We start from the raw sequence: 20928 nt of genomic DNA, 5'->3' as shown, positions 1-20928 counted from the left end.
TGCATGGCAGTGAGTGAGTGCACGGCAGAGAAGCATATAATGACAGATAGTACAGTTTGGTAGCACTGCTTCATTCGTGCTAAGGAATCTGCAGTTTTCTAGCCATTGCTTTTACATAATTATTACAAATAACAACACAGTAGAAAATGCACATGATGTTTTTGAAATAATTCTGACTTCATGGGTCATCAGAAAGCACTTCAGGTATCTTCAGGGTTTCTCGGACCATTTCAGAATTACTCCTAGGCTAATGCTTTATGAAATAATTACAAATATATATATTACATATTTAAAACATTCTTTGCTTTAATTTTTCAAACAAATTTTATTAAAGCATAAGAGTCATTCAGAAATACCACACAAATCATGAACATACATCTTGATCAGTTATCACAAGGTGACCGCACCCATGTCACCACCATCCAGATAAAAAAATAAAACAAACCAGCATCCCAGAAGCCCCTGCTTGGTCCCCTTCCCACCACTACCTCTTTCCCAGAGCTAAGCATTTCCTTATGATTAGTTCCTCCTATGATTGAGCCTTATAAAAGTGGATTTAAATGGTCTGTATTCTTTTGTGTTGTGCTTCCTCACTCCACATTGTGCGTGTAAGATTCCTCCATGTTATTGCTTGTTGTAATCTATTCATCTTACTTCTCTATATAAATAATTATATTAGTGATGTGAATATACTGTGGTTTTTATATCCATTCTACTGTTGATAGTCATTTATGTCTCTTTTAGATTATTTTGAGAAAGGCTACTACGCACAGTGTTGTATATAAGTTTTTTGGTATTCACACCTGCATATGCCTTTCTGTTGGGCTTATTGTAGGGGTAGTTAGGCTGGGTCATAGAGTCCTAGGTTGTACATTTGTGCAGTGTTAGTGGATGCTGCTAAATACTGCCAAAGTATTTTAACTCAATTTACACTCCCACCAGCAGTGCCTGAGAATTCAGGTTTCTTTGCATCCTGGCTAACATTTAGCATTGCCATCCTTTTTTTGATTTGAGCATCCTGGAATGCGTGCTGTGGTGGTTGACTTTTCGTTTTCCAGATGACTAATAAAGTTGAATATCTTTTTCCTATATAGGCAGTCTTCAGTTTGCACAGGATTGCAGGTCTGTAAAAATTATCATGTAAAATGAAATTGACCAAAGCTAACTTAATAATCAATGGAGAAAATTGTAATTGTTCTGGGTCCTTTAAAATTTTTTGTCAAAATATACTTAAAAAAAAACAACTTCTCATACTGTTGGTTATAATTATGTAGGGAAATGAAAAAATTAGTAAAACTAAATCTTAGTTCATTGTAATTTAAAGCAGTGGGAATTTGAGAATTAAAGTGTTTTCTCTTTCTTTGTAAAAAAAAATTGAATAATAGTAGTCTGGATAGGGCTTGCCTTCTCATTGTATAACTTATGGTATGGAGCAAGCATCTTTTCTATGTCTTGGCAAATTGTCATACTCCTTTCTAAGGTTGGATCAGATTTATATGGCTTACCCCTCCATACTTCCAATGTTGTGAAATATCTCTGAGAGTTCCTTTAGTTTTTTGTTTTTCTGTTTTGAGATGGAGTCTCACTCTGTCACTCAGGCTGGAGTGCAGTGGTGCAATCTTGGCTCACTGCAACCTCTGCCTCCCAGGTTCAAGCGATTCTCTTGACTCAGCCTCCTGAGTAGCTGGGATTACAGGTGTTTGTATTTTTAGTAGAGATAGGATTTCACCATGTTGCCCAGGCTGGTCTTGAACTCCTGACCTCAGGTAATCCACCCACCTCAGCCTCCCAAAGTGTGGGATTATAGGCATGAGCCACTGTGCCCAGCCAGTTCCTTTAATGTGAAGTCTTTTGCTGGAGTCACTTCCTCTGGGACATCTTAATTCTTTCCATCACAGCCACTTTCTTCATTTACATGGATAACTTTGCCTTCATGGAGTTCTTCTGGCTGCATATCTGGAGTCTTTACAATGGCAGTAGTGTCAACATTCCTGAGGTCAATTATTTCTTCTCTAATTCTATTTATGTTAAATTTTAATTATACTTCCAATAGTATTACTTTTTTCTCTCTTCTTTTTTTTGACCAATTTATTCTGTTGATTTTCCATTTTTGTAGAACATCATGTGGGTTTATCACTGGGATGCAAGAAGGCAACACAACGACATGCTTTGCTGTCTGTGCATGCACTAAATAAAAGACACACAGTGACTAATCAATGACAGACTTTTAAAGAAGCAATGTGATAGGTCACTGATCCTGATGCACAATTATTATTTACCTAGTGATTTGTAGGCAGAAAAGCTACCAGCAAAGTTTTTGTTTCATACAATTATAGTAAATACACTGTGGCAACTGATATTTGCATTGTGTTTGGTGACTGACAAAATTTGTGTATATCAAAGCCATGCAAAATGTGGACTACCGGTATTTATTTATTGTACTGATATACTCTTTTGTAAAGTATCTGGTCCTATATCTTGCCCTTTTTAAAACAGCAAGTTTTCGTTTTTTATAGATATATAAGGAATTTTCGTATATTATTGGAATTAGTATTTCTTTGGTCATCTATTGCAGGCACCTTCTCTGACTCTGTGACATGTCTCTTCAGTACTCTGTGGTATCTTTCAATATTCTGTAGTCCAATTTATAAAATGCTTCATTTATAGCTAGTGGTTTTTATGCTGTGTTTCAGAAACCTTTGCCAGTTCCAAGGTCACAAAGACATTCTCTTCTATTATCTTCTAAATGCCATATTGTCATGCCTTTTATATTTAGAATTATCATGTGGAATTGTTTTTTGTATTGATAAAAGGTAGGGGACAAGATGCACTTTTCCCCATATGGATATCCAGTTGACCTAGTCTTATGTATTTGAAAGATCATCCTATCACTACTGCTATGCCATGTCATACCAGTACATGGTACAAGTCATGTGTCCATATAAGCATGAGTCTGTTTCCGGTTCCTTTATACTGTTTATTGGTATATTTTTCTATGCTTTCCAATACTGTGCTATTTGAATTCCTATAGCTTTTTAAGAAGTTTTGGTATCCATTATAACAGCTCTTTTTTTTTTTCCTCACTCAACATATTTATTTAAAGGAAAAAGCTTGGTAACTCTAAGGCAGCATTTCCAAAAGTATATTCCATAATCATGGCCATTAAACAAGAAACTTTCTAAGCTAAATATTTGGCTTCTCAGAACAAAACAACCTCACTGCAGAGGTTGCAGTGAGCCGAGGTTGCACCACTGCACTCCATCCTGGGTGACAGAGTGAGACTCTGTCTCAAAAAATAAGTAATTAAATAAATCCCATTTCTAGAACAACAAAGTACAGTGGAAATTTAGAATGAGAAGACTTTGATTCAGTTTTTTTCATTCTTCTTGTTTCAATCTATGTGGTTGAGCAGAGCAATTACCTTGTCTGAATTTTATGTTTCCTCTCTGGAAATGAGAAAATTGGTCTAGAACTCCAGATGTTGGCATTCACCATCTGACTCAAATAATAATAACTTAAAAACACACATACAGGGTTTAACCAGAATAAGTGCGATTTCTTTTAGCACGGAATCTCCAGATGGTGCCTTTGTTTCCTTCCAGCTCTCAGGTTTTTGTTTTTTTTTTTTCGGTGGGGCGCAGGGGTGTGGGGGTGGTGGGATGGAGTTTCACTCTTGTTGCCCAGCTGGAGTGCAATGGCACAACCTTGGCTTACTGCAACACCCCCCTCCCGGGTTCAGGCAATTCTCCTGCCTCAGCCTCCTGAGTAGCTGGGATTACAGGCAGGTGCCACCACACCCGGCTAATTTTGTATTTTTAGTAGAGACACAGTTTTGCCATGTTGGTCAGGCTGGTCTCGAACTCCTGCCCTCAAGTGATCCACCTGCCTCGGCCTTCCAAAGTGCTGGGGTTATGGGGTGAGCCACTGTGCCCAGCCTTAGGTATCTATTATTTAAAGACATATTTAACTCTATTCCCTAGCAGAAGGCAACCACTCTTTTTCTCAGTGTATTTTGATTTTATTCAGTCATTAATTAATACAAAAATCTCTTATTTTCTCCAAATTATAGATATATATACTAAGCATTTATAATTTTTTTCAACTATGACATTCAGATATACCAAGAAATTGTTTGTTACCTAAAAGAGTAATGCTTGACTTATAAAAGTGTGTATTTAACAAACTCTGGTTTAATGTGGCAGCTTGGGAAGCTACATATTTGCTCTGCTGAAGCCGTCATTGCCCAAATAATCTTGCATCTCCTCTTTTGGAGTCGTCTGTAAGCTTAGGCAGAAAGCCACTGAAGCAACTGTCTCCTTGCTTTGATAGTGTATATCTCAATCTTGACCCCAAATGATATTTTTTGACTTGCTTATTTGAGACTCTTTTATTATTCTCATTTCTGAATGACAACACTGTCCAGAAATCAAGGCCAATGTCACAATGTGAAGTTTTTCCAGTCTAAGCTTGTTATTTGCAGATATTAAGTACTACATAAATCTTGCTCAAGAGAGTGGACTGAAGGTTCTGAAAATAATTCAGAGGGAATTCAGAACACTTGCAGTTTGAACAGTTACAGCCTCATTGGCCTTCAGATATAAGTAGGATGTATGTGACACGCACACACACACACGCATCCCTGATTGAGTGCCAGGTACTAAACGTGATTTGTCCACATTATCTCACTTGATTCTTCCAATAACTATTTGAGTAATTATTTGAAGTGGATGATAACTTATTGAAATATGGAAATTCTAGTGTAGATGTTTAAAAAGGAACTTTCCAGACTATAGAGCCACATCTCATATGTTTCTTCATTGTTCATGAAATTCTCTAGAGGAGAACATCTACAACTGTCTTTAGTGTGGTGTATTTCAACCCTGCGCAACACTTACAATAAGTACCTCTTTTGTGTTGTAAATCTTAAATCCCTCATGATGCAATTAAATAGAAATGTTCATCTAATCCTGGTCTTGATACAAGGAATTGTTTCCTATTACACATAAAATTCCCTATAGAATGTATTTTCTCTTTTTGCAGGGCTTCATTTTTTTCTGTCATTGGAGCCATCATTTATTTAGCAGCTTTGTTAAGTAGAAAGGGGTCTGTCCTGTGTGTGCAGTCTTTGGTAAGTCTAGATAAACATGAAGAAGATCCTACATCTGCATCGCTATGAAATGTCCCTGGTTATTGGTTGATATCACCATAGGACACAGGTGATCATTACACTCAGTTGGAGAAGTGTGGCCCCAAGTCCATTCTCTAAATCATGACTACTTGTAGCAAACACCTTTTAAGATGCAATTGGCCAGTGACACAAGTGTGGTCCTGTGGTCTCTACAATGCAATCAGTGAATTTTTAGAGAGGCTGCTCTCTAGGCAACAGCCAGAATGTTGGGGCCTTTTGCGATTCTGATCCACTAGTAAATGTTTGCTGTTGACAAATAATTGAGATCACAGGTTAGGTTCACAAAAGTACAACTCAAAAAATAATTATGTTAAAATATACCTGCAGAAATCAGCCCAGATTAAGTGCTGTCTCTTTAGCACACAGTCTCCAGAAGTTCAGAAAATCATCGTATTGGGGAGGGAGTGGGGAAAGATGACAGAAAAACCTGTCGCCACTTACAGGAGATTCATTTGGTTTTTAATCAATTGAAGGACTTTGCAGAAGATGGTACTTGTTAAATTGATCTCAATTAAAATCAGCCTGAGTGTGCACTCTCTCCGACAATAGCTACACAAGGCCTGGGCCAGGAGTCTTTCAATTCTGCCCCTACGAGAGCACGAGCACCTGTCTGGACTACACTGGCACCTTTCCATTTTTTAATTTTCACCTCAGCCTTTTCTTCTAAGCAGTCTTTGACCTCCATGGCATCCCTAACGAAGTCCTTTCAGTGTGTGTGCCCTTCTTCCCCACATTGTAATGGAGGTGCAGTGAGGAATGGGAGGTTGCTTGCAGTCTTTCACCTCTGACAGCAGGGCCTGCATCCTGCACGCAGCTGTCAGGACGCTGACAGGGCTGCACAGTGGGATAATTGGGTACTTGAGGAAGATTCATAAGGCCATATGCTGCAGAGCCCCACATCCTGCCTGGGGCAGTAAGGGGCAGAGAGGGGAGGAGAGGAAGGCAAGACTCCAATGGGGCCTAGAAACCTAGCCTTGATAAATAATAATCTATTTATAACAGGGAATGATGAAGACTTTGGTTCACAATAAGGCCACAGTTCCTGCAAGTGGAGGAATGATGTTTAAAGATTTCAAGATTGAATTCCATACAAGGTGAACCACAGCTAGGTTAGTGAGAGAATCAGAAAGATTGGGGCCGGGCGCAGTGACTCATGCCTGTAATCCCAGCACTTTGGGAAGCCGAGGTAGGGGGGATCACCTGAGGTCAGGAGTTCGAGACCAGCCTGGCCAAAATGGTGAAACCTCATCTCTACTAAAAATACAAAAATTAGCCAGGCATGGGTGGTGGGCATCTGTAATCCCAGCTACTCGGGAGGCTGAGGCAGGAGAATCGCTTGAACCTAGGAGGTGGAGGTTGCAGTGAGCCAAGATCACACCACTGCACTCCAACCTGGGTGACAGAGTGAGACTTCGTCTCAAAAAAATTGGGAAGATCCTGTCCAAGAGGAAAGAGTGTCACATGGAGCAGTTCTTTTTATACCAGGATGTTGTTTTTGTTGTTTTTAATCAAAGCAAGCCATCTGACAGCTCATTATGAAGAGACAACAAGAAGTGACTTTATTATGATAGTGTGGAGTTGGTTCCTCTGCAAATTAAAGTTCTTTGTTCACTTGTGGCAGTTTGCTTAGGAAACATCTGGTAAGGGGTGCCAGGTGGGATAACATTTTGAAAGTGTAATGTGATAACAATTAACCTATCACTCCTTTTTCTCATATTCTCTCTTTTCAATTTTATTAGATAGATTTATCATCAAAGGTGAGCAAGACAAAATCTTTCAAGTGATTTCTTTGTGAAGTAGCCCCTCATGACTGGCATAATCTGTTACAAACTTACTGGGATTTATTTTCCCAAATAATTATGATTTTGCTCATGGGATGTGATAGGTTGGTGGTGAGTTTGCCTTCCTCACATATGAAAGGGCAGAATTCTTCATCAAACATAAAATTCTACTGGTGAAAATAATAATGTTGATTTATCCAGTAAGCATATGCTATTATTAAATATAAGATAAAAATTCAACTTTGGGAGGCCAAGGCGGGCGGATCGCTTGAGCCCAGGAGTTTGAGACCAGCCTGGGCCACGTAGGGAGACCTAGTTTCTACAAAAAACAAAAACATTAGCCAGGCATGGTAGCTCAAACCTATAGTCCCAGCTACTCAGGAGGCTGAGGTGGGAGGATTGCTTGAACCCCACAGGTCAAGGCTGCAGTGAGCTGTGATTGCACCACTGCACTCCAGCCTGGTGACAGAGCAAAACACTGTTGTAAAAAATCACGTAGGATCAGAACTATGAAAGAAGACTTTTTTTCTGCAGTGATATCCTGGAAATTCTGAACTCTTATGTCAATAAGCAGTCAATAAAAGGTCTTTTGATTACAAGACCGTGTATTTGATAATCAGGAAACTGATTTTGAAAGGCAGAAACTAGCATGAATCAATAACAGCCCATAATATAAAGTCTCATACCCACTTCTAAGCTCTGTCATTGTCTGGATTTTGAGGGCTCATCCCATCTCTCTTCTGTCTCAGGTATTTTCTCTCCTTCAGGTTACTCCGTGAAAGTCACAGTGTATCTGTTCCATGAAACAAATATGTAATATCTAGGAATTTAAAATCAAGATGTTACATTTCTTTTTCATGGACAATGAACAGAAACTTCTATGACTTGTTGAAATACCTTTTTCTCATTGTTTAGTTAAATATTGTCAGAGATAAATTTCCCCACTGGAAATTTTTTTTAATTAATGAGATCTGCTTTGAGTTTCTATGATTTTTTTTCCATAAAACCCTCTAAAAATCAAAAGCCTTCGTTATGCTTAGGCCAACTGTGCATATGTGTTTAAATTATTCCTTATTTGGGATGATAGTTTAGGTGATACCATAGCTTTTGCTTTTTGACAGCTAGAGAATGCAGGCCTAGCATATTAAGTGGGTCAGGATATTAAATAAGTAAATGATCTTATACTGCTATTTAAAGTACTTGTCAGTAGAAATAAAGAATATGATAACTTTTTCTTTCAACTTGCATTATCTCTTTAAAAAACTATCAGTGTTATTCCATTCACTTACTCATCCAGTATTTACCTAGAGTCTTCTATGTGCCAGATACTGTGGTAGCTACCAACGTCTACAAAGATATTGGAATAAGACAGGGTCCTGAACCCAGGAAATTTAAAGCTAGTAAACTCTCCAGACAGAAGTAAGAGCCAGGTGAGAAATGAGTAAAGGGCACAGCAGAGACATTACTAAGACTTTGTACCATATATATACTTTATATATATATATATATGCTTCTTATAATTCTCCTCTACATGTATAAGCAATCCAAAAGTATTAGCAGAACAGAGAAAACTTCTTCCCCTTAATTCACCTCTTCTTATCTTTCAGATCTTCTGAGAATTATCAAATTAACACCTTCTAGTTAAGAGAAACTAGGTGGTGTTTTCCTCATGCCATGTCTAGCACAACCCTGGGTTTCAGATAAGGATGACTAGACGGTTCATGTGTGTAGTGAACAGTTGATGTGTGTAGTGGCAGACCAGGCTGTGCTTAAGTCAGTGTAGGGTGTTCGCTGAGGAACCCTACTTCTTCTGTGCTATTTATCTCACCCCCTCCCCCAACTCCATGATCCCTGGTACCCCACTTCAATCTGCCCCTTCACCCTCCAAACTTGCCTTCTCCTTATCCTTTTACTCATTCTCTCCTGAACTTCTTAGTCAGGTTGGGTGGAGGGATTACCTAATTAGACAAGTGAATTTATACTAAATTCTTAATGTCTGATGATGGCTTACCCAGCCTGTGTCACCATTCTTCACAAGATAGCAGATGTAGAAAATGACAGTATTTGTTCTAGCATCCTGGGGTAACACATAGGTCACTAAGGTCTCAGGCAGTCATCTTGGGCTTCTGCTACCCAGGCCTCCCTGGTCACCACAAGCCTGATAGGACCAATGGGTCTGGCACCCCTGTTACCCGTGTGCACTCTGCCTTAGCCCAGCATATGCACTGAGAGTTCTGGTCTTCTTCCCTTCCTGTGGATTCCTGGCATTTGATTAGGAACCTTCAAAGCCCTAATACAAAAGGAGGGGATATCTAGTGTTGGAGTTTTCCTAAGCTGTGTTGGATATCTGGCTGGTTTCTGTTAGCTGAGTGACTTTGGGCAGTTTATTTAACTCTTTTGCATCTCGGCGCCCACTTCATGGGATTAAAATGTGGACTGGATTCTATGAGTTAATATACATGAAACAGTCAACATGGAATTTCCATATAGGGTGCGTTCCATTAACCTGCCTTGCCATTGTTTATGGGTATTTTAGGCTGTAGCAAGGCCACTGCGGCAGAGATTAAGAGAAAAAAATATTTAGCATAAGTCTCTTATCTCAAAGCAAATAGCCTGTGAGCTACAGACATTTATTTCTCACAGTTCTGGAGGCTGGAGAGTTCAAGATCAAGGTGTGGGCAGATCCCTTATCTGGTGAGGCCCACTTCCTCGTGTGCAGATGTGTCCTTACGTGGTGGAAAGAGCAGAGCACTCTCTGAGGTCCCTTTTGGGAGGGCACTAATCCCATGTATTATTACCGAAGCACCAGGGTTTCCATCTAGGTCCTGCTGCTGCCCGCTGAGAAATGACTGAGATGACAACCAGCATTGCCAAGGAAGAAGGGTTTAATCGGGCGCTGCAGCCAAGGAGATGGGAGCTCAGTCTCAAATCCGTCTAGATTCATGGATTCTAAAATGAACCTAAATACATGGAGAATTTCTTGAATAGTTTTGTTCTCTAAACCCAGTTTGGCTGCCTTGTGAAATGGTTCCCTGCAGTAAATGGACTTTTCGTTTATTTAATCATTCAAACTTCCACTCACATCTGCTTGATTACAGAAAACATGGGGTATGTAGGCTAGTAACACATAACAAAATTACAGCAAGATGGTAATGAAACCTCAGATTTATCTTAACATGTTTCCAATGGAAAATGCTTAAGCATTTATTGTTCAGTTTATTACTTATCACTTGATTATTTTTGTTGTACTAAATCATGTATGTTGTAGCTTAACAATAAAAAAAATCTATTAAAAAAACTAAACTAAAACTAGGGGTTTATATAGCAAGGAAGAAATGTAACAATGTGTAAGAAAGCAGGGACTTGGGAGGAGCAAGGAAACAATCACGATGAATGAGAGATCCAGCATCTCATTGTCTGGATGTGGGAATATGGTGAGTTTCAGTTCTTCTGTACTTTTCTTGAGAGGCCTGAAGATCAGTTCCTGAGGATGGAACTCAGATAAAACAAGTGTAAGGTTCATAAGACCAGAAGGGTCAGTTTCTATGTTTAGCTAAAAAAACTATCTAGGGCAGCCATCCCCAAACTTTTTGGCACCAGGGACCAGTTTCATGGAAGACAGTTTTTCCAGAGTCCTGGGGTGGGAGATGGATTCAGGATGAAACTGTTCCATCTCAGATCATCAGGCATTAGTTAGATTCTCATAAGGAGCACACAACCTAGATCCCCCGCACATGCAGTTCACAGTAGGGTTTGTGCTCCTATGAGAACCTTATGCTGCCGCTGATCCAACAGGAGGCGGAGCTCAGGCTGTAATGCTTGCTTGGCGGATGCTCACCTTCTGGTGCGTGGCCTGGTTCCTAACAGGCCACAGACCGGTACCTGTCTGTGGCCCCGGGGTTGGGGATCCCACATCTGTGGGACTATTGAGTGGGTTTCATTATGAGGGTTCGACCTCAGGACATAATTACCTCCCAGAGACCCCACCTCCTAATGCCATCACCTTGGGGATTCTAGTGTGTGAGTTTTGCCAAGCCACAAACATTCAGCCCATAATAATGACATTTTCTACACTTGGAAAACACTTTTTCTCCTTTCCCTTTTATTGTCCAGCTAACTCCTCCTTGTTTTTCAACTTAGCCCAGATGTTATGTCCTGTGGAAAAAAATAATATTCAGACTCAAAAGGCACATTTCCTCAGTATCCCCCTAGTACTCTGAGCACACTTCTGTCGTAGCATGAATTGCTGTAGAGTAGTCATTTCATTCATTCATTCATCCGTCAATTCACTTCAAAAATACATTCACACAAAGGATCTACCATGTCCCCAGCAGACAGGCTAGAAGCTCTGGGAGTAGTGGCCAAGGCAGATAAAGCCCCTTGTACTTGCCCAGTTTATATTCTATTGGAAACAGACAAGCAATCGACTGGTAAACAAATAAACAAGACTGTTGAGAATTGTGGTGTCGGGAGATTAAACAGGATGCTCTATGGAATTCCTGGGCAAAGTTGGAGGAACTTGGAGGCTGAGAATGGAAGAACGGGGAGGAGCCAGGCAGGGACTTTCAGTGCAGGCGGTCTCAGATGAAAAGGCTTCATGGCAGAAATCAATTTGGCATGTTTGGGCAACAGAAAGGAGGCTGGTGTGGCTGGCCATATGTGGTGAGCTTGAGTTGGGAGTGGTGGGGTAGGAATAGTGGTATTAAAGGAGCTTGGAGGCTCAGGCCAATCCATGGAAAGGATTTCCTGGTTCTCGACACCTACTGGATGCTGGAAACCACGTGCCTGACTTCTAACAACTCCCAGTGGAATCTTGTTTAGAGGACCCTCCCCCACCACCACCCCAATTCTTCGACCATAGGCTCCTTGACTTGGTATCCTTCAGCACCTAGACTGATGCCTGGCTCAAAGCAGAGGCTCAGTAAATGTTCCCTGCATTTGCACATGAATGAATTGAATACTGGACACATATGGGAAAATGAATTATTGCTTTAAGAAGACACTGCCTTTTTGCAGAAATGATGCCTTCTATCTAAAAAGAACCCTAAGGTTTCCCTTGCCCCACCTACTTGTACTGTAATATTAGAGAGGTTCTACAAGTTGTTTAAGAATTCTTGAATATAATTTAACATTGAATAAAATGAGTTTTTTCCCCTCCTACTAATTATAATCATACAAGCAGTGAACTAAACAGCTGGGGGTGAAAGAAATTCTGATGATGTTAAAAATGCAAATAGTTTTCACACCAGATTAATTCATTTAACTAAGAGTCCTGATCTTTAAACATTAAATGTTTGAGTGTGAAACGTTTTATTCACAGGGGAGATAGTCCACATGAATGAATCTGAAGCCCATTCCTCTATCAAGGGTGATTTTAAAATAAACAGGATGCATATTGTTAGCTAGTTATTAACCAGCAAGTTGTAAGTTCTTCAAAACAGTTCAGGATGTAATTTACATGACTCAAGATTAGCAAGACTCAGGGTACTATGAAGCTGCTGTTTGAGGTTAGGAGAAGCGAGTCATACAAGGACCTGAACGAATGTTTGTGTTATCTGTGTTTGACTAATACTTGAATTAAATGTTTTATATTTAATCAAAGCAAGATTGAAATTCATTATTACTGCTGATACGCAGTACTAATTACAGGAAATAACCAGCCCTTCCAAGTTCAGTGCCAAATGCTGATAGTGTGGTAATCTATTCTCTGGGAGGAAATCGAAGGCCTCAGATCTGAAAGAGAATTTAGTCCAGTTTTTTATGTTTTAAACCCATGCTTCCTTTAGATTAAAAAAGATTCCTTGCCTTTATTTTCTTCAGCCTCTCTTTAGTTTGTATTATTAAACTTGTAAGATTTTTTAAATGCAGTGTAAGATTTTATTATAATGATAAATCTAATTTTCAAACCACACCTCTGCTCCATCCTGCCTTGCGTGATTCTAATTGGGAATCAGTGTTCTATCCTAATCCCCCCCTTTAGAGATCAGAAAACTGAGGCTTTGTGTTATTAGGTCCTGAGATTAATCTTGGTCATAGAGCTGTTTTAATGAAAAGCAGGTGCATGGTTTAGATTTCACCCCCATTTTTCTTATATAAGTCCCAGAGGAGTTCAGAAATCTAAATTCAGGATTTCTCCCCCCGCCAGATATTCAGGTCTATTTCACCTAACCCTGTGCCATTCTAAACTACTGTGTTGGGTAGGTCGCCCCAAGTGAGCTGGTATAACAGGTCTGCATTTACCTCTGCATCTCAGGCCCTGTGCACGTGTGTTTTATTTGTATAGCAGCAAACATCTGGCCCTGAATGATCATTCTGCTACACGTGGTGATCTCTGGAAATAACAGCAAGTCTACATTAGAAGTATGTACCACATTCTTTTATCAAAAGGACTTGGCTTTAGCCGTATTATTTTACAGAATAAAGAACAACTGGCATATTTTAAAAACAGTATTAGGAAGGATAATGGCAAATGTAATCGGCTGGTAGGAAACTGAAGTCACAGATTAAATTACGTTCTTGGCTAGAAAATTCACTAGGAGAATAGACCAGAGCAAGTGCCAGCAGAACACAGCCCTAAGATAATAAGTAAAATTTATCTGATTGAAGAGGAAGATAAATCATGGAAGCAAGAGTCTTGTTAATGTGCCTGGTTATAATTGCTTCTAGCTGGTAGAAAAGGATCCTTGAATCTTACATGTTCAGCTAAACAAATGAGCTAGTTCCTTCCTGTAAACTATACTGAAACTGGCTTCCGGGACCTGTGCATGGGAAGTTAGGGTTTAGATTGTAATAACAATCATTATTATAATAAACAGCCATTATTTGAGGGGTTCTGGACACTGATCTCAACATCCTCACTAAAGGGTGAGATTAAAGAAAAGTAATTAGATATTTGCAAGCACTGTACATTTTTGTAAGTACTGATATAAGCATAATATATGATAAATATAAAAAATTATATATAAGCATGCATATATACATTAGATAAAATGCAATTCTAAACAAGATATAAATATTTTTAAAACTGGACTGGGCATGATGGTCATGCCTATAATCCCAGCACTTTGGGAGGCCCAGGCAGGTGGATCACCTGTGGCCAGGAGTTGGAGACCAGCCTGGCCAACATGGTAAAATCCAGTCTGTACTAAAAATACAAAAATTAGCCAGGCATGGTGACACGCACCTGTAATCCCTGCTACTCAGGAGGCTGAGGCGTGAGAATCACTTGTACCTGGGAGGTGGAGGTTGCAGTGAGCCAAGATTGTACCTCACTGCAAGTGAGCCAAAATTGTGCCCTCCAGCCTGGGCAACAGAGCTAGTCTGTCTCAAAAAAAAAAAAAAAAAATTAAAAACTGAGTGATATGTATTAAGTTAGAGGGTTCATTTTATTTTGATTATGAACACTTTATACAATTATATATTTTTAGATAATCAAATTAAGGTGTCCCTTAACATGCTTGCCAAACACAAGTTGATCATCCATATTGGCTTTGGGTAAATAGAGCTTGAGAGAGAGAACATAGAAACTTACTTAAAAGATAACTGGGGAGAAAATTCATCTAGGACTAAATGGGAGAAATCCTTAGATATGTTTATATGTTTTTAAATTATGACTAGACTTGAGGAACCTGACTAAAGAATTGGAAACGGGAAGGGCCCCTGTATTAGTCTGTTCTCATGCTGCTAAAAAAGACATACCTGAAACTGGGTAATTTATAAAGGAAAGAGGTTTAATGGACTCACATTTCCACATGGCTGAGGAAGCCTCACAATCATGGCAGAAGACAAAAGAAGAGCAAAGGGACATCTTACATGGTGGCAGGCAAGAGAGAAAGCAGGTGTGGGGAAAAACCATTAGATCTTGTGAGACTTATTCACTGTCATAAGAACAGCATGGGAAAGACCCGCCCCCATGATTCAGTTACCGCCCACCGGGTACCTCCGAGGACATGTGGGAATTATGGGAGCTATAATTCAAGATTTGGGTGGGGACACAGCCTAACTATATCAGACCCCTCAGGTAAAATTCAGTATGCAAAATTTTGAAACTCTAGATGAGAGGCAATAAAACATTTGGGAGGTTGAACATTTGAGCAAGATCAGAATAATAGATAAGGGGTGACATATATTTGAACTGATTTACAGAGGAGAAACACTAGATACATTTGGTGATAAAAGATTTTCTACAGAGTTAGGGGTAAAGCATCCTAATGAAAATTACGGCATGTGAAGGTTATTGCTTAATAAAAATAATTTGGGAAGCTAGAGAATTTAGGAGTTCATGTCCAAGTGACAGGGAAAAATTCACCATTTTGTGGTCAGATGTTTACTATTTAATATCACGAGTTCAGTTGGGTGCAAGCTCTCTTGCTGTGAATTTTACTGAGTGTTCCTAATACTGTTCCATTAAGTGGCCTTGTTAATAATGGACCAGTGGAGCTGCTGGCCTCTGATATTTTAAGGATTAGAAACAAGTGTTTAGTCTATTTGTATATGTGTGTGTGTGTGTGTGTCTGTCTGTCTGTCTGCCTGTTTCCCAGAAAGCCTTACATACAAATCTTTTCTATCTTGAATTGTATTTGATAACTAGGCCTTAAGGAGCCTGTTCTCTTGGGCCAAGTGTCCAGAAATTGAAGGTGGGGAACTCAGGAAGGACCTTAAGATAAATTTTGTCCTTTGAGTTTTGCATTTCTACTCACTATGTGTTACAGTACCTTGTCTGTTCACTCACTTCGTTGTTTTTTTGTTGTTGTTGTTGTTTTGTTTTGTTTTTGTTTTTTGAGAAGGAGTCTCCCTCTGTCACCCAGGCTGGAGCGCAATGGTGTGATCTTGGCTCACTGCAACCTCTGCTTCCCAGGTTCAAGTGATTCTCCCACCTCAGCCTCCTGAGTAGCTGGGATTACAGGTGCCCCCCACCACACCTGGCTAATTTTTATATTTTTTGTAGAGATGGGGTTTCACCATGTTGGTTGGCCAGACTGGTATCAAACTCCTGACCTCAGGTGATCGGCCCGCCTCAGCATCCCAAAGTGCTGGGATTATAGGCGTGAGCTACCGTGCCCGGCTACTCACTTGTACTTTGAATAGTTAATCTTAGACTTGATTTTGATGGTCTGCATTTCATTGCATTCATTTCATTCATTCATTCATTCTATTGTTTGCAGAGCCCAAACAGTATCCTACCATTAAGTAGCTTTGTTAATAATGAAACACATTTCCACACACAAGCACTTTTATCATGCAAAACCTCAGAGAATGGAAGATCCTGGTTTACATATTGCCAGGTTATTCTGACCTTACTGCATTTGTTTTATTTGGGAGAAGTGGGTGGGCAAGATATTTGAGCTGCAAAGTCCAAATCACAGTCTCCTTTCTCTCTTTTTTTTTTTTTTGAGACAGAGTCTCGCTCTGTCGCCCAGGCTGGAGTGCAGTGGCACAATCTCGGCTCACTGCAAGCTCCGCCTCCCAGGTTCACGCCATTCTCCTGCCTCAGCCTCTCCGAGTAGCTGGGACTACAGGCGCCCACCACCACGCCCGGCTAATTTTTTTTGTATTTTTAGTAGAGACGGGGTTTCACTGTGGTCTCGATCTTCTGACCTTGTGATCCGCCCGCCTCGGCCTCCCAAAGTGCTGGGATTACAAGCGTGAGCCACTGCGCCCGGCCACAGTCTCCTTTCTCTAAGCTAGAGATGGCCAAAAACATCCAAGACAGTGTTTTAAGTGGTACAATTTAGAGATATTGTAGAAGAGTAAGTACATTCCACGTGAGCACACCAGTCTTTATCATGATGAGGTTGAAGTAGGAAGCATCCACGGGCAGTGCTGGTGTAAAAAGATGTAAAAAAATTTCCTTTGAAAATCTAATATCTAGAAACATACCTATTTATACCTGGAAATTCTACATGATTTTCTTATTTATTTATTTATTTATTTATTTATTTATTTATTTATTTATTTATTTTGAGACAGATTCTTGCTCTGATGCCCAGGCTGGACTGCAGTGGCAGGATCTTGGCTCACTGCAAGCTCTGCCTCCTAGGTTCACGCCATTCTCCTGCCTCAGCCTCCCGAGTAGCTGGGACTACAGGCACCCACCACAATGCCTGGCTAATTTTTTGTATTTTTAGTAGAGACAGAGTTTCACCGTGTTAGCCAGGATGATCTCAATCTCCTGACCTCATAATCTGCCTGCCTCAGCCTCCCAAGGTGCTGGGATTACAGGCGTGAGCCACCGCACCCAGCCATTATTTTCAACTCTTTAGTTGAAACACCTTAGTTTTAATATTTTACAAGAGGAATCATAAGATAGGAGAAGATCTGGACATTTAATTTTCTAGAAAAAAAAAACCCGTACTTGTAATTATTGTCCAAACCCTTCTCATTGTATTAGGCATAATTCCATTAAATTATGTTCTTCAGTCATCATCTCTGTAATGAAAAAATTACATTTAAATACTCATGTCAAATAGAAACTGATGCAAAATAGATTGAACTACTCTAGTAATCCCGGAAGAGAAATTTAAATTCTATAGTTAATTTGTAGTCAATTACAAATTATATTTCTGATGCAAATCAGAAAAAAAAGGGCTGTGACAGGTAGTGGGGGTGTGGAGCGGGAAAGATTGGAAGAAGAATATATTGTTTTCCCATGTGATGATGGCCTTGGAAGAAAGATAACCGGATCCCTTTAAGGTTGACAAAAATAAGGATGGAAAGACATGAGGACCATTCTTTCAAAGGGTAGCCAACAAAGAGGAAAGGGAGCCTGTGTTTTTTAAAAAACACAAGATGAAATGGAAATGTGCAGTGGTGCCAAAAGCACTTGGTTGAAGCTTTTCTGTTCCTCCTTGGGGATTAGCTGAGTGAGCTCAGGCCATCTCCTCGAATCATGTTACCAGTCTGGTTGAGATAGCACATCCGTTAAACTTGAACTTGTCATCCCCACGAGGCATCTGGTATGAAACGCCACATTTTGTCACCAGTAACTATGGCTGTTGGCACTGAGAAAGTGAGCTGGGAACTGTGAACAGTGATTTAGGAGAAGAAGATTGGAACACTTGTGCATAAAAGATGTTAGAATTCTCCCCACTAGACCAGTAAGGTAGAGGTAAACCTTGTAAGACAGTAAGAAAACTGGTGAAGGAATAGATTTTGCTGCGTCTAATGAAATATGTTTTAATATTCTGAATGTCCTTCTCATTTTTCTTCTCCTGTATAAAAACCATTCCCTTGGAAAGTTAATATTATATGTATTGTCTGAGTAGAGGATACGTGCTTTCCATGAGTGCCTAGAACTAATGTAGATATCTATAAAGTTAACTGTATACTTTATAGTGTCAGATTTATAAATCTCCAAGAATACCATCAACTCCTTGCTTTGATATTATAAAAAGAATAATTTCCTAAAATTATAAAAAGAATAATTTTCCTGGAATAATTTATTGATGCATCTGTCCATTTAAATATTCATTTTATGCTATCATATTATTTTTAGATTATTGAGTTTTTTTTAAAGATACAAAAGAAACTTCAAATTTCTGCCGTGTTTCTGAAAGATTAAAGCAAAATTCCATTAAGAAATAGTAGGAGAATTCTACTGTATCCTCTCATGTGTTACCAGCATTTTGCATTCCAAATAGAAAACATGCCAAGGTGCATTGTGTATTAATCAATCAAAATGCAAAAGTAACAGCAAAATTCACCATAACAACTGAGAATATTCCTTAGGGGAGCTTTCGTTGAATTGCCTGGGTTTTGACTTAGAGTAACCCAGCTGTCCAGCTATTGATTTGGGCATAATTATCTGCTGCTTAGTAATTATTTACATATGCATTGGAATTGTGTCACTGGGCTCTTCAGTGGGATTAGGAGAAATGGTGAAAATATATTACTGTTTGAGGGCAACATTATGGTTTCCAACAAGAATGATCCATTGTTAGGCCTTTTAGTGGGTTGAAGTTTTGCACTGGATATAATCCCATCCAGAGAAACCAGAAAGATGATTTTTGTATGTTTGTTTCTATATTTTATTTTTTAACAATCCGTAATTATGTATCATATTCCTTTACATACCTGAGCTTGGAGCCATTTCCTAGATTTAAGTGGATTAAAATGTCTGTGTTGTGTGTTGTGTGTGTGTGTTTCCTTGACAAGTTTTGCATTATAAGAAATTTTAACTATTTGGTTATGATTGTGTCTTGGACCAATAATGCTTACCTTGTGACAAATCTGGGTTTTTTTTGTTGTTGTTTTGTTTTTTTCCGAGACGGAGTCTTACTTTGTTACCCAGGCTGGAGTGCAGTGATGCGATCTTGGCTCACTGCAACCTCTGCCTCCCAGATTCATCCAATTCTCCTGCCTCAGCCTCCTGAGTAGTTGGGATTACAGGTGCCCACCACCAACCATGCCTGGCTAATTTTTGTAGTGTTTTTAGTAAAGATGGGGTTTTACCATGTTGACCAGGCTGCTCTTGAACTCCTGACTTCAGGTGATCTGCCCACCTTGGCCTGCCAAAGTGCTGGGACTACAGGCGTGAGCCACCGCGCCCAGCCATGACAAGTCTTTATGAAGGAAAGAAGAAAAACAGTATAGTTGACTTTTGTACAACACAGGTTTGAACTGTGAGAGTCCACTTACTCTAAACATGATTGAAAATACAGAATTCTTGGGGATGTGAAGCCTGACTTTTCTGGTACTCTGCTCTACAGGGCTAACTGCAGGAGTTGAGTATGCGTGGATTTTGCTATATGCAGGGAGTCTTGCCACCCATCTCCTGTGTATACCAAGGTGTGACCGTATTTAAAGTATTGTCCCTAAAAGAGAAGCTAAAATTAATGTTTCTCTAATTAATTCACTCATTGGGACAATGCTGAAAAATGGCCTTCCTCTGGTTCCCCATAAATTGTCTGCATAAATCCATGGAGAGACTGATATTTTGGGCCCACACTTTTCATGACTGAGGTTGAGATATGTGATCAATTAGATTTTAATTTTGTCCAAATTAACTTACGGTGTAAATACAGACTAACACTTGGTTATGTACAAATGCCAATTAAAGGCAACTTCTGCCAGAAAGTTGTTGGCTAATGATGTATTTTTTGAGGAACAGAAGTTTTAGTCATTAGAGAGGTGCTGTTGTTCACATCCTTATCATGCTTAGAAGGAACATTTTCCAGTGTTTATATACTGGTAAGGAATATTGTGGACTTCTTGACTTGCTCTTCAGTGACTGAGAAGCTTAGCAAGATGTCTCTTCAGCTAATTTTTGTTTTAATATAGAACGAAACTTTCAGAAGAGTTGATGCTAGACTGATTTTTTATGACTTAAGTAATTAAAATTTTTTGTGAATACACCATTTTGTTTAGAAGCATGTTCACAGAATTTGTAATAGTAACACATTGCTGACAGTGAAGGTGAATAAAATGTTGAAAGGCTATAATGGTGTTAAAGTAATGAATTAATGAAAACCCGAGTGGTTTCTGAGGCTCCTGAAACTCCTCCCACAGGAAGAGAGATGAAGATTTCCTTCAGACCAGCCTGATCTAAATAGGAAACACCCTCAACTTCCTCCCAGCCCTGCTTATCTCTTTGCTTGTGTTTAATGTAAAATTTTCATTATTTAGTTACTACAGACATTCATTCAGAGTTTAGGATCTGTCCTTTGAACTTGTTTGCATTGGTGTGGTCTGTCATTAATTGAAAGGTCCTAGATTGCAGGGTCAAGTTTTCTTATATTGTGTGACTAAGATGTTATTACCACCCCATACTAAACAGATACTGAAGAAAAGCATTCAGTGTGCTTTTGTTTACCTTTCTCCTTGCCTCTGGTGGAAAAACATTTTTATGGATTGCTTCATCAGTAATACCACTGGTGAGGCTGGGGATGAGGGGTTGAGATATGATACAGGGGTGGGGTTAAGGCTAGGGAGCAATTTAGGGTGGGGAGTAGGAGCTCTTTG

Source organism: Hylobates moloch, unplaced genomic scaffold (assembly GCF_009828535.3).
Source record: "Hylobates moloch isolate HMO894 unplaced genomic scaffold, HMol_V3 SCAFFOLD_27, whole genome shotgun sequence".
In the NCBI taxonomy this organism is placed as follows: Eukaryota; Metazoa; Chordata; class Mammalia; order Primates; family Hylobatidae; genus Hylobates; species Hylobates moloch.
This window is presented reverse-complemented; position numbering follows the sequence as displayed.